General features: G+C 46.5%; 1 protein-coding gene across 1 annotated transcript in view; it reads left to right on the top strand.

The window, feature by feature from the left end:
- Positions 1 to 14,893, top strand: part of GRIN2A (glutamate ionotropic receptor NMDA type subunit 2A) — a 437,303-nt gene that overhangs the window by 44,504 nt on the left and 377,906 nt on the right. The window lies entirely within an intron of this gene.

The raw sequence follows: 14,893 nt of genomic DNA, 5'->3' as shown, positions 1-14,893 counted from the left end.
GAGGACCTATCCAGGAGACGATGTGTTGTGGTGGAAAGTATGTGTGTTCTGCCTGGGTCCAAATCTTCTCATATGGGACTTGGGGAAAGTTACTTAAACTTTTAAAGTTTCAGTATCTCCATTTAAAAATAGGAATGACCATAATAACAAGAATAACTATTTTGGGGGGCTGTTTTGAAGTTTAAATGAGGAAATTCGTAGCGACTACCTGGAGCAATGTGTACGTGTTAGGTATCATCCTGTTTTGTAATGCTTTCTCCCAGCTCATGTGGGAAGAAAGGTTTCGAGGACCCTTCCCATCCAGTCCTTTGTGACAAGATCTGGCATTCCTCTTTGGGACTGTCACAGCCCCTTTGCCCTCTATTGTCACAGACCTGACCGGTGTGTTATGTCTTCCCAGTTGGACTGAGAGCATTTTAAGGCAAAGTTCTATGTCAGTTACGATAGGACAGGTTTTGCTGCAGTAACAAGTGACCCCCAAAGCTCAGTGGCTTCATGGGTTGGCAGTAGCTCTGCTCCTGCCAGAGTCTGGGCTCTGCCACTTCCTGCTCCATGTCATCTTCACTCTGGGACCTGGCAGATGGATGAACTTCTGTGTGGAACATTGCCAGTCTCATGGCAGAGGGAAAAAAAGACTTAGTGAATAACATGTTGGCTGTTAAATCTGCTGGGAAGTGACACGTGTCAGTTCTATTTGCATATGGAGAGCCAAAACAAGTCACATGGCCATTACTAAGTTCGATAGGGTGGGCATATCAAAGTCTTTTTCTGGGAGGTAATCCAGAATCTTTGCAAATTGTGTTAAAATCTACCATGTAAATCTAGTAAAATTCATCTAATGGACAATAACAATATTAATATCAGCAAAGTACCAGGTGTGGTTCCAAGTTCTTTACCTAAATTAACCCATTTCACCCTCATAACAACCCTGTGAGGAAAGAACTATTATTATTCCCATTTTACAGATGGGGAAACTGAGGCACTGAGCAGTTAAAGTCTCATGCCCAAGGTTGCAGAGCTAGTTGGAACCTACAGGGTTGGGGAGGGGCAGTGTAGCTGTGATGGGAGCCGAGTGGAGGACTAGGAAGCGGGGGACAGAATTCCTGGGTCCAGCTGGGAACCCACAAGGCCAGTTTCCCTTCTGGCTGCTCCTCAGTGACCGCCTTTTGCACTGGGCTGCATGGGGTCCCTTCCCTCCCCGTAGATCACATTCAGCTCCCCAGCTGAAAATCCTGTGTTTAGGGCCTGCTGAACACCATAAAAATGTCAATTAAGTTGATTTAAAAATGCTCCCAGTCTCATTAATGGTAAACTGTTAGTGCTGGTGCAGGCAGGCAGGGCTAAGAATAAGTAATACGAATATTAAAAGGTTTCTGCTGTCGTTAATTATCAATAATAAATTATCCCCCACCCCCAGCCTCTCTCTGCTGCCAGGGATCCCTTCTTCCCTGGACAAGATGTCTGAGATTTGGCATACCATGTTTTCCCAAAAATAAGACCTAGCTGGACAATCAGCTCTAATGTGTCTTTTGGAGCAAAAATTAACATAAGACCTGGTCTTATTTTACTATAATATAAGACAGGGTATAATATAATACAATATAATATAATATAATATAATATAATATAATATAATATAATATAATACAATATAATATAATACTGGGTCTTGTATTAATTTTTGCTCCAAAAGACGCATTACAGCTGACTGTCCAGCTAGGTCTTATTTTTGGGGAAACGCAATATTCATTGTCTGTGGAGAAGGGAAGCAGGCATTGTAGACGCAGGCCCTAGGACTGGAGAGCTCTTACAACCTCTAGTTTGACGAATTTAAATTGTTAGAAGTCCTGCAGCAAGTAGTCCATACGCAGTGTGGCCACAACCCAGCTCAGCACCTGACCGGGGCAGGTGCCCTGTTTGGTGAATAAATGAATGAAATGAAAGGTGCAAGCTTACCTCTGTGCTTCTGAGTGTGAGTCTGGGCTCTGCCACTTCCTAGCTGTGTGACCCTGTCACTTATGCCTCCTAATGTCAGTTTCTTCTTCCATGAAATGGAATTGATAATAATGTAGCTATTTCACAGGTTGCAAAGATTAAAAGAGATGACGCATGTTTCCAGACACCTAGTAGTAAGTGCTCAGTTAATATAAACCATCATCACTGTCTTCACCATCATCATTTTAATGATAGTTACAACTTTGTGGTGGAGGAACTTAAAGGTTTTCTGGTTCATCTCCTCAAAGGAATATTCTGCAGTCATTAGAAATGATGTTTGCAAAAACATTTTAATAACAAGGAAAAAATGTCAATGATAAGTTAAAAAAAGCTGGCTGCAGAATTTCATGTGCTTTGTGATTGCAGTGATGTTAAAACAGACAAAAACAGAACAGAGATACATCAAACACTATTGGTGATTTTTTTTCCTAGTAGGTGGTGGAATTCTTTTCTTCAGTGTATTTTTCTCTAGCTTTTAATGTTTTACAATAAGCACGTTTTGTTTGTTATGAGAATTTCCCTACATACACAAAAATGTAGAGACTGGTATTATGACCACCCATAAATTCACTGTTTAGATTTAGTGATTGTTGACATTTTGCCATATTTGTGTCATCTTTTTTTTTTTTTTTTTGCCTTTTAGGTTAAATATTTTAAAGTTACTGACATCATGATATTTTATCCCTAAATATTTCAGTGTGTATCTCTAAAAAACAATAAGGATATTTTCCTACCTAATCACATCATGGTCACATCTGACAAAATTAGGGATAATTCCTTAATGTTATCTGCTACATAGTCACATAGTCCATATGTAAATTTCCCCAATTGTCCTTCGAAAAAAAAGTTTTTTTCCAACAGGATCCAATTAAAGACCATACCTTACATTTGGTTGTCATGTCGATCAACTTTCTTTCAATTGAGCACAAGATGGCCCTGCCCTTTCATTCGTCACATTGACTTGTTGAACAGACCACATCACTTATTTCATCGAGGATCCCAACTTCTGTACTTGCCATTTCTTTGTGGTTGCATCGCTTTTGTAATATGAAAACAAAGTGGTAAAAAATACCCCTCCCTGTAGTTATTAGCCACTCTCCTAACTGTGTAAGTAATAATACTAACTCCACTTTCCATGTGCCAGGGATGGTAACTAAGCACTTTTTTTTGGCACTATCTTATTTAATTCTCATCATAAACCCATGACACAAATACTTTTTTTTATCAACTCCATTCTATAAATAATGAAAATGAGGCACACAAGGAAAATATCTTGCCAAGGCTCGATTATCAGGCAGACCAGCTCTCGAGCCAGCAAGCTTAACCACCATGTGGGATCAAAAGAACTGCAAGAAATGCTGCAAACTAAGAAGGAAGGTCAGGAAACCAAGTCTGCCTCCCCTTGGGGATGCTAAATGACAACCGGAAGCAGATTTCCCATCACGCCCACAGAGAGGTCTGGAGGGAGGTCATGGACTGCCGTCTGCAATGATTAAATCTGTTCTGCCAGAGCTTGGAGCTGTTCTGGGTGTCTCCAGGGTTTCCTTCTGCTTTCTTTTCTTCCATTCTTAGCAGGTGGAGGGGCTCTAGGAGACTTGTGCTTTTCCTTCTCTGGGCTTGAGAGTTCCTGGGTCTTCTATTTATAGGCAAGGAGACATCAGACCCAGAAATCAACACTCAAGGGAACCTCCACAGCTGCCAGGGAAGGGGACACGTGGGATTCACCAACTATTCCATTCTTGGGTCTTCATTCATGAGCATTCTGGAAAGATTCGGCCAAGTGCACAATGCCTTTTGGGAGAAGGAGCCCTGGAAGAAGAGTTTAGGCACCTGATTCCTTAGCTGGATTTGCCTCTGCTGTGGACAGGTTGTGTGTCGTTGGCCATAGCACCCAGCTTCCGGGGGCCCAAGTGTCCTGTATTATATCAGACTTAAAGCTGTCAGTTCTATTTCCATGGTGAGGTGGTTGTAAGAGTTACATGAGGGTAAGAGTGGGAGCACTTAGAAAAGTGACAATGGAGACGTAAGAACTGCCCCACCCAGGGTGTGTAGCAGGAGGTGCACATTCAGATGTGCACACCAGTGACGGTGACGTAGATAGCAGGCGGTTCCCTGGAGAGCAGCCGTGTCCACCCCAGACCCCACCCCAGAGCCGTGGGGGATTGGTCAAGGTGTTGGCAGCTGACCCGGGCTGGGCCCATTACTGTGCTGGGATGTTTGCACTTGGGGAGGGAGGGTGGTCAGTTATTCTTTCCTGTGGGTTTAGGTCCAAACTGGAAAAAGGAGCATTGATATGAACGCTACCTGAATACAGAGGAAGGCTGTTTGGAGAGGTGAGCAAGTGAGAGGGGGAGAGACACGTGACACCCAGGGTCCAGCGGCTCTTGGGATCTGACTGCGTCCCTGAGGCTTTACTGCTCAACCCTCCTTTGGCTTCTCTGAGCCAAGCATGTCTTCCCTTTTTGGCTGAGGACACTCTCAATTGTCCAAGGAAGGAGAAAGCTGAGGTCACTTCCTGTCCCTCCCCCTCATTTAACAACGAGTCCAGCGTTGTCAGCCACCTTGCCTCGGGTATCTCAGCAAGTCAGCAGCAAAACCCACACAAGAACCCGGGCCTGCTGGCTTCCATCCCAGGGCCTCCTCTACCTCTCCAGTCTGCCTCTTTTCTACCTGGGCAGCATATGATAATGACACATGTTAAAAATAGTAACTCTTACTATTTACTGAGTATGTGCTAAGTTCCTGTGCTGGGTGATTCTCATGCATTACCTTAATAGTGACCCAATGAGGAAGCTATTATGTTTTTCATTTTGCGTAGTGAAACTCTGAAGTTCAGAAAGGTGAAGCAACTTGCCCAGAGACACACAGCTAGTAAGTCACAGAGCCAGTATTCAAATCGAAGCCCTTGTGTTTAATGCTGTCCCATTCTTGGCTTCCTCTTGAACTGAGAGTGGTGGTGGCCACACACATCTTGGGGCCAGTGCCTCGCTGTCTGTGTGGGAGCCTGAGCAGCCCCAGGAGCCCTGTCATTTCCTGAATCTTGTGGCTACTGGCATGGGAGTGTTGTTCTTGGACTTGTGTTATTTACCCACGCATTTGCAAGGCTGCTTCTTGCTTAGGTAACAAATACTTCTGCAAATATGGACGGAAACTTGGCTTTGCTTACCCAGAAGTGGGACGAGTTCCAGGCATTCCTGGGAAAGATGTTGGAGCAAACATATGTATGTGCAGAAGAGGCCCGGGATTTGCTCACCAACCCCTGGTAGAGAACGGGATGCTTCAAGTCTCCCTCTCAGATCTGCCCTGTCGTGGAGAGCGATGGTTCACTACGGCGCCTGCCAGGGCCACGGAGATGGCAAAGAGCAATCTCTCGTTAAAAATGCGGTGTGTCCGTTCTCTATTGCTGTGGAACACACCGCCCCACCTCTCAGTGGCTTCAAACAACAGAATTGAGTGTCCTGCTGAATCTGTAGCTAGGACAGGGTTCAGCAGCAATGGCTTGTCTCTGCTGCAGCAGCTCAGCCGTGGAAGAGGATGCCCTTTCGGGAGGACTCACGCACGTGGCTGGCAGGTCGTTGTGCTTGCTGGCGGGGTGTCCTGCCAGGGCTGTGGGCTGGGGGCTTTGGCTCCTCTCACTGGTAGGTCACCTCTGGATGCTCGGGCTTTCTCACAGCATGGTGGCCGGCTTCCAAGAGTGAATGTCCCAAGAGAACAAGGTGGAATTATGTGTTTTTTTTTTTGATCTAGCCTCAGAAGTCACTTACCAACACCTCTGCTGTGGTATATTGGTGAAGGAAGTAAAAAAGGCCCACCTAGTTTCAAGGGTTCATAAACTGAACCCCTTGATGGGGAAGTGACAATAGTGGTTGCCTCTGGGGAGGTGACTGGTGGCAGGGAAGAGAGGGAGGGGAGAAAGGGACCGTAGAGAGACAGGTGAGAGAAGGAGGATTACGTCTCACTCTAGAACTTGGTATGTTTTTGACACACACATATATTACCTTTTTTTGAATAAAGAATGAAAGGATGCAGTGGCAGGGAGCCTGTGTGTCTGTGTGTTCACAGTCTGGGGACAGGCGTGGGCAACACAGTTAAAGCAGTGGCTCCAACAGGAAGCACAGGAGAGGGAGCCTCCAAGGCCAACCAGGGCCTTGGGCTCCAGCATGCCCATGCCCTCGAGCTTCCCAGAGGTGCCCTCTGCCTGACTTGGTCCATCCCTTCAACTGGAAAGAGATCCAACTGTCTGCCAGGGGCCGAGGACCCCCTGGTGACAGCAGAAACACACTCATAGGCACAAATCACAAAAATCCTTTATCCTTCCACTAAGAGCAAAACAAAAGAAAACTCCAAACAGACAACAAGAAAAAATCCACCACCATAACAAAAAATTCAAACCCCACACACACCTCACTCAGCAAAGAAAGCTGTGAAGCGTAATAATACCTGCCATTTATTAAAGACCCAATGTGTGCCAGATGCTTTACCTAGCACAGAGACACCCAGACTTCCTGCCATCTCAGCCTTATTTATTCACTTTTTTTCAAAACCAAAAGGTAATATATGTGCGTGTCAAAAACATGTCAAGCTCTAGAGTGACATAATTCTCACCCAACCGTGATTTTGCAGATGAGGAAACTGAGGCTCAGGAAGGCAGAATGACCTGCCCACGCTCGCACGGAGAGAGGGAAGGTGTGGGACAGGGATCCAGCCAGGTCTGTGGGTGCCAGGTCTGCTTGTAGAACTTCCGTCTTTCCTCGTCTCCCTGTACCCTGGAACCTCAGGCGGCTCTGCCTAATGAAGAGAAATGTTCTTTATGCAATTTGGATCTGACCGCTGGACTTGGCAACAATTTATTTTGTGACTTCCCAGTAAAAATGGAGTTCTTTTTTAGGAACAGTGACTCTCGGAGGGTAGAGCCAGGAATTTTAATTGGGTGAGAGGCAGCAGTGAGTGGTGCAGTGAGCCCCGACTGCGGAGTCAGGAGGCGTCTTTTCCAGTCCTAACCGGCTGTGACCTGGGGCAATACTACTGACGCTCCTTAATAAGCGTGATGGCCTCACTGATCTCTCACTGTGTACCAGGTCTGTGCTAAGGGACTCATAGGTGGCACCCCATTTCATCTTCTCAGCAGTCCTGTCAGGGAGGGAAGCACAGCTCTCATCCCCATTTTGCAGATGAGGAAATGGAGGCTTTGGACTTAGACATTGAGCAGCTTGCCCACGGCTGCACAAACAGGAAGCTATATCCAGGGTTCCAGGCCCATGCTTTTACCATTGTGCTATACTGTCGGTACAAATGTGAATGTAATGCAGACACTGACAGTGGCTCGCGTTTATTGGACATTTTCCACGGCGCGCGCTCTCTTCCAACCACTCTATGCAACATATCATTTAATCCCCACAGTGACTCCATGAAATGGATATTATCTGCATTTTTCAGATGAAGAAACTGACTCGTGTGTTCAGTGATGAGGTTATCTCCCTTTGCCGCGTGGTTCTTCTCTAAGAGCTGTCACTTTCAGAAAAAGGATTAAGATAGGCGTGGACTCAGGTCAGGTGGGGTGGGGGCTGGTTCTGACTAAGCCCCGCCCTCTCCCTCTCAGAGAAGCTGGGGGGGCCTGCTGGACAAGTGCCTCACCTGTGCCTTCCCTGGAGGCTGGAGGCACAGGCCGCTCCCTGGGGCGCACCACGCCTGTCTTCCATCAGTCAGGGCTGGGCAGCCTGCCTCCTTGGCAGAGCAGCCTACAGCCTGAGGCTCCTGGGCCCCGCGTGGCTCGGTGAACTGTGCAAGGAAGGCAGGCTCTGCCAGTGTGTCACCGGCCAGCTCCCCGCTGGGCGCCATCTGGGAAGCACTGAGCTGGAAAGCTGGTGCTGGCCAATGGCTGCCTCCGCCACCCTGCCTGCCGGCCTTACCTCCTGGAGCACACCCCAGGAGCACTCAGCCCAGGACGGTGTCAGAGCTTCTGGGGACAGAACATCTCAGGGGAACGGCTTCTTCCTTAGTTCCCAAGGGGCCCAACCAGCAATAACAGGCATACAAATAGGTGACATTTGTTCAACCCTTTCTATGGCTGGGCTCTATGCTAAGTGCTTTACGTGTGCTGTCTCATTTAATTCACTCCTTACACACCCTCAGGTACATACCTGTGTACTGTTATCCCCATTTTATAGATGAGGAAACTGAGACACAGGGAGGCTCAGGGACCTACCCAGGATCATGCAGCTGGTAGGATTCAGAAGCAGGTTTCAGATTCTGTTTTCTAAAACTTGGCTGGCTCATGAATCCTGGATTCTAATCTTTGCTCAGCTGCTTACTAGCAGTAGTTGTCTTCAGGCTCCTGCTCTTTATACGTCTTTAGTTCCTTCTTCCGTACAATGCAGCAGGGGTAAACCCCGTTTTAAACATGCATTCATCAGAGTCCCAGAGTTCCATCAGGAGCTATGGTGGGGGTGGAGGTAGAGCTGGGGAAAGGGTGAGGAGAAGCTGAGGATAGTGTCAGATCCCCAGCTTCTTACCCGCTTTTACCCTGAGATCAACGTGCCATTTTTCACTCTTTCCCATATTAGAGTTCCGTGTGAGAGTTGACTCCCAGAGGGAATTCTGCTGTTTACAATAAGTCTGAACACTGGCAGTTGCTGATCCGACATTCTCATATCCTGAGAGAGAAGGAAAATGGGCCTGGGAGAGGGTAAGGCACCCATGTAAAGAGGCCCAGCAAATTAGTGACTGAGGCAGATTTTGTGAAAAAGTGGTTCAAAGGGCAGGATCTGGAGCCAGACACATGGTGGGTTCAGGTCTCAGCTCTGCCCACTACTGCTGGTGTCCTTGGGCAGGGTCAGCTTGCGACTGGTAGGCAATCCCCGTTTTCCTACCACTAAGTGCTCCATGTGGGGTAGTTGGTGCCCTGTTATTTCTCTGATGGAAGAACTCAGTAACTGGGTCATCTTTCTCTCCCCTCTTTCCCCCCAACCCCAACTCCCAAGCCAAAGGGCACCCAAATGCTTTTGGACCTGCCCAGTTAGGGTACCAAGGGTACCCAGGGACTGTGCCCCCTGAAGGACCAATGTGTGGTGACTTTCCAGCTGGAACTCATGGCCAGCAGAGTCTGTAATCACGTATAGGGAGAGGGCTGTGCTTGTGACAAGAAGACATGAAGAAGAGACGGTGTCTGACCCTGCGTGGCTGTGTGACCTTCAGCGTCTTCCTTCTCGTGTCCAGGCGTCAGCGTCCTCCCCTTTAAAGAACGGTGTTGGCCGTTTGCTGATGTCCATGGGTGCTGCAGCTTTGAGATGGCACACTTCAGTGATCCCGGGCACCAGGAAATATGCCCTCTCTCCTTGACATCCAGACGTTTCCCTGAGAAGTCTTCTCCCACGTGCAGACTCATGAATCAGACTAGGGTAATTAACCGAGTTGCCCTCTTTATTGTGGGGTGAATGATGAGACTTTTGAGTACGCCTGGCCTTGGGAAATTGGTGAAATGGTCTGGCTGCAGGGCTTTGAAAGCACTGTCCTGAGGAACTGCTCAGACCTCGCCACAGCAAGTGAGAGAGCTTTGGGTCAGGTCAGCGAGTCTGTAGTGAAGTCTGAGCCTGTAAGGGAAGAGATTTCCTGGAGAGGCCTGCTCTTCTCTGGGCACAGATGCTGCCCTACATGGGTGCGTGTGAGAAGGAGAACCCAAGAAACTTCCTCAGGGTACAGCAGTGTGAGCTGTGGGTACCACAGAGCTCTTCTTCCTCCTTTCTCTGAGAGGGGGATTTGCTGATTTGGTTGGTCAGATTCCAGAACGCTGATGGGGTCATGTTTCCTAGTGGGCAAGGTGACTGGCTGCTCAAAGATGACGTACATGTTTGTCTTCCTTCTCTCGGAAGCCCAAGTAGGAAAAGGCTCGGGCTCATTTCAAAGTGGAGGCTTGGCCTTTTTCTCCCCCTCTCCGTTCCTTCAGTCCCACACACTTTGGTGTGTTCCCTTTATCCATGCCTTTCTGGTTTGTCAGGCAGGGTGGCCAGCACCCCACTCACGTCTCCTTGGAGCGCCCCCTCTGTAACGTCACCTGTAGAAAATCCATGGGCAACCTGATGGCTTCCTGCATTTCTCTGGGCACAGGTAGGCTGCAGGGGTAGGAAGTCAAGGCCTAGGGAGTGACCTTCAGTCAGTGAAGGATGAGGGGTTGGAGAAATGCCCCTCCCCTGATTCCTTGCCACCAAGTGGGATAATTCTGAAGTGTCTTCTACACAGTCGCTCAGCCCATTTTTAACTAGACGGGGACTTGGTTGCCCCAGTGGCTACCTTCCATTAACAGGCTCCGTATTGGCTTCTTCCCGTCTCACTTCCTGCTGTGCTTCCTGGATTGCCTCCCAAATAAACCCAGGTTCTCAGATCCTTATCTCAGGGTCTGCTCGTGATATGTGATTTACACTAAGAAATATATATTTGGTCTTTGTCCCTTTGTTTCTGGCATAGAGCGCCTAAAACCCTTGGAATTTCCCAAGTGATGGGAGCAGAAATATGTCTTCTGTTATGTTAATGAGGTAGGACCTAAGGTTGGGGTTTGATTGTGGACCAGTCAGTAGAGGGCTGGAGTTTTCAGTCCCACCCCTGAACTTCCAGGGAGGGGAGAGGGGCTGAAGATTGAGGTCACTCACCAATGCATGGCCAGTGATTTAGTCAATCATGGCTATGTAATGGAACCTCTATAAAAACCCAAAAAGATGAGGTTTGGAGAGCTTCTGGATTGGTGAGCAGGTGGCGGTGGAGGGACAGTGGTGCCCCTGGAGAGGGCATGGGAGCTCTGTGCCCTTTCCTCGCCTTACCATGGGCATCTCTTTATCCGGCTATTGAGTCGTATTCTTTAATATCTATTGTAATAAACTGATAATCTAGTGGGTAAACTGGATTCCTGAGTTCGGTGACTAATCAAACCCAAGGAGGGGGTCGTGGGAACCTCTGATTTATAGCCAGCCAGTCAGAAGCACAGATGAATAACAACCTGGACTTGCAGTTGGCATTTGAAGCGGAGGGCAGTCTTGTGGGACTGAGCCCATAACATGTGGAGTGCAATGCTGTCTTCAGCTAGATAGTGTCAGAATTGAGTTGACTTGTAGGACACCTAGCTTGTGTCTGAGAATTTCTTAGTGGTGTGGGAACCCCCACCTCGCCCCCTGGAATTGGGTGTAGAACCTTACTGCTCTTGAAAGTATCCACACTAAGACATATCCTTCCACAACCTTCACTACAGTGCCGGGGGAGGCTGGGTGATTTTACTCTCATTTTACTGATGAAAAACTGAGGCCTGGAGAGGTTAAATGGCTTTTCCCAAAGTGGTAGAATGTAGACTCCTAACTCCCAATTCACTATTCTTTTCTCAGTGGTATGCCCTGGTGCCTCCTAGGCTCCTGCCTAATATATGGGAGGACACTGGGTTGCATTAGGTAAAGACTGGTGAGGAGCAATCTTTTGCTGCCTCTTTATTTTAGTTCTCAAGAGTAACAGTGGATTTGTTTAGAAAAAGCCTTGCCCTTTCAGGAGAACTGTTGATACTTGAATGGGTCGTGGGAGCCAGAAGGGATTTTTAGCCTTTTGGATGAGATATTATGGAAGGGTAAACTAGTGCCTTGGTTGATCCCAGGGTTGAGACCTTCGAGAAAAGTCACAGAGTCCTGGAACATCAAACATGGAAGGCAGCTTTGAGGTCGTTTTGGCTGAGAGAAAGTAAAGGAAACACAGGCAGTCAGAATCAGGTTGTGCTAAAATCAGGAATCGATGAGAGCTTGCTAAGTCATGCATGGCCACTTGGAGCCCTGTCACATTAATCAGTGACAGGGCTCCCCAGAACACCTAGGACCGAGCAAGCGTGTGAAGTTCTATTTACACCCTGAGAGAAATTGTTCAGGAATTGATTAGTGATGTCTGCCTTGGCACAGGTGAGTACTATTTATCTGCCATTATGTACAGGACAAGGTCAGGAAGGCTGGAGTCACGATTAGACCAAGAGTTGGAACCTACAGGCGGGAAGTTGGAGGGATGGTGAAGACAGAACACCAGTGAAAATCAATGCCTAGAGGTGATAGCTGGTCTGGTATTCAGGTTACCCAGCCCCCCTCAATTACCGTTTTGCTCTACCCTTCTCTCAGGATTCTATCGTACTGCTTTGAAATCTCAGTAACCACGTAAGCACACATACTCTATTTCACATGGCAGACCCCTGGAGCAAAAATTGTGGCTCCTGCTCCAAATGTTGCCTGTAGCCCTTTTCTCATAGTACTAAAGCGGATTACTCCCACTTACGTCTCACTCTCCCCAGATGCAAAATGAAGGTGTTGGGCCAGGTCAGAAACTCTCCAAAAGCATTAAAAGAAACCAGCTCCGTGGGATGGTAGCAGCTATTGTATGGAATAAAATAGGTTTCCATGATCAATTTCTTCAGGAATATTGCTGGAATAATGAAAACATTTTTAAATGCAGGGCTTCTTAGATCCTTTAAAATAAGAATTCACCTTAATGTGATTCAGGTACACAGGGTTTCCTCAACTTACTTGGAAACAGAAAATACACCATACAGGATAGTCTCTAAAGGTCTTTTCAGCTTCAAAATGCTATAATTCTTTACCAATTTTCTTTGAGAATAGAGATATAAAGAGAAGCATAATCGATGACGGGCTCATTTTAGTTGTCTCCTGTAAACATGACATGGTGGTTGGTTTCTAACCACAGTGTTTAAGTGGCTCACAGCAAATGGCAACCATGGGGGTCATTTCTATAGTAGAGCCTTTGAAGGTAAATCAGTTGGATTGAAAACAACTGAAACAACTTGTTTCTCAAGAGCAGACTAAGTTATTTCAGTTACTTTATCAATGTGACTGGCAGTAAAACCAATTGGCAAAATTGCAGAACAGTGTTGACTAACGGGCTTTTTTTTTGGTGGGGGAGGGAGGGACATATAAGGTCAGACAATTAAGTTCGTGAACACATCCTAGAAAAAGTGCTACATAGCTCATTGCTGAATATCACTACGGTCACCTTTGAAGTACTCCCCCTTGGGAAGCTATGCACCGATGCCCGCACCTAGTCCACCCCTCAAAGCAATGTTGGAACTCTTTTTCTGGAATGGCCATCAGAGCTGTCGTCGTATTACCCTTCATGTCCTGAATGTCATCAAAATGTCTTCCTTTCAATATTTCCTTTCTCTTCAGGTAAAGAAGGAAGTCATTGGGGGCCAGATCAGGTGAGTAGGGAGGGTGTTCCAATACAGTTCTTTGTTTACTGCCTGAAAACTCCCTCACAGACAGTGCTATGTGAGCTGGTGCTTTGTTGTGATGAAAGAGCCATGACTTGTTGGCGAAAAGTTCAAGACATCTAACTTTTTCACACAGCCTTTTCAGCACTTCGAAATAGTAAACTTGGTTCACTGTTTGTCCAGTTGGTGCATAATGAATAATCCCTCTGATACCAAAACAGTTTAACAACATCATTGTAACAAGTTTGCATACTTAATCGTCAGACTTCATAGTCTTACGAAGGTTTTCCATCTGAAATTCTTGAGTAGCAATATCCTGATCAGCATCCTAAACTGTGTGGAGGGATTAGTTTTGCAGCACAGCATGGGGTAAAGTTGTCACAGTAACTCATGCACTGTAGAGTCTCCACACGTGTGATGGAGTTTTAGGTACCCGCCCTAATGGTTCTCCACACTGGGGACACGTCGAGCCTGGGGAAACTCCAGCTACCTGTGTCTGTCTTCAGAGACAGACTGTTCCTTCTTTCTCTATTTAAAAGAGGCCACACCTGTTTGATCTATCTTTCTACAAGTCTGGTCATAGATAACTTCAAACTCTCCATATCAATAGTTTTCATCAGAGACTATGTCAAGAGTCAGTATAGATATACAAGAATGAATGTACAGTGGCTGTTAACCAGGGTATCTCAGAATGGAATGAACACAAATAAACATGCTTGGCCCACTGGAGATTTTGGTGGAAAAGATCTAAAGTGGGTACAGGCATCTGTATTTTGAAAAGCTCCACAGATACCCCCCACATGTGCATCAATAGGAGACTGGATGCATAAAGTGTGGTTTATTCATACAATGGGAAGCCAATCAGCAATAAAAAAGAAAAACTGTTGTTACTTGTAGCAACATGGATGATTCTCCCAGACATTAGATTAAGTGACAAAAAGCCAGTCGCCAAAAAATACACAATGTAGAATTCTATTTATATGAAGTTTCAGCATAAGCGAAGCTAGTATATGGTGTTAGAAGTCAAAATTGTAATTTCTACTGGAGGGAAGTGGGATTAATCACAAAAGGACACAAATGTACTTTCTGGGGGTGATGAAAATATTCTATATCTTGTTTTGGGTGATGGTCTACACAGATGCATACAGTTTCAGAACTTGAACTGACTCCTTAAGCAATGCGCATTTTAATGTATATAATTTATACCTTATTTAAATACTCAGCCTAATTTCCCTGTGAGTCCCCAAATTAGGGTCCTGTACCTGTGCCCGTATCCAAGAAATGATCGTCTCCCCACAAGGGAAGGGCCTAAGCCAGCTCAGCCCAGTTAGATCCTCAAGAAATGGAACACTTCCCTGTTCTCTACTTTATATCACAGAACACCCTGTTTTCATTTACCTCCCAGAATTCTCCCATCCTTTCTCTGTCTTTTGGATGATAAAACTCTAGAGAACTTAACATACGACAACCAACTTCATAACAAACCCACAGATGCTCTGGAACTGTGTCTCTTTCCTGTCTCCATTTCAGAAGCCATATCTGCATTCCTGGAGGAATCCTGTCCCTGCTAGGCCACCTTGTAGGAACTTCATATGTACTGAGCACCTGCTATGTGCTGGATCTTGTTGGCTGCCTTACCAAGGCTGTGTCATTTTCTTTACAAAA

The sequence above is a fragment of the Rhinolophus ferrumequinum genome, assembly GCF_004115265.2.
Source record: "Rhinolophus ferrumequinum isolate MPI-CBG mRhiFer1 chromosome 15 unlocalized genomic scaffold, mRhiFer1_v1.p scaffold_54_arrow_ctg1_1, whole genome shotgun sequence".
Lineage (NCBI taxonomy): Eukaryota > Metazoa > Chordata > Mammalia > Chiroptera > Rhinolophidae > Rhinolophus > Rhinolophus ferrumequinum.
Note: the sequence above shows the minus strand (reverse complement) of the source record. Positions and strands in the feature narration are given on the sequence as shown.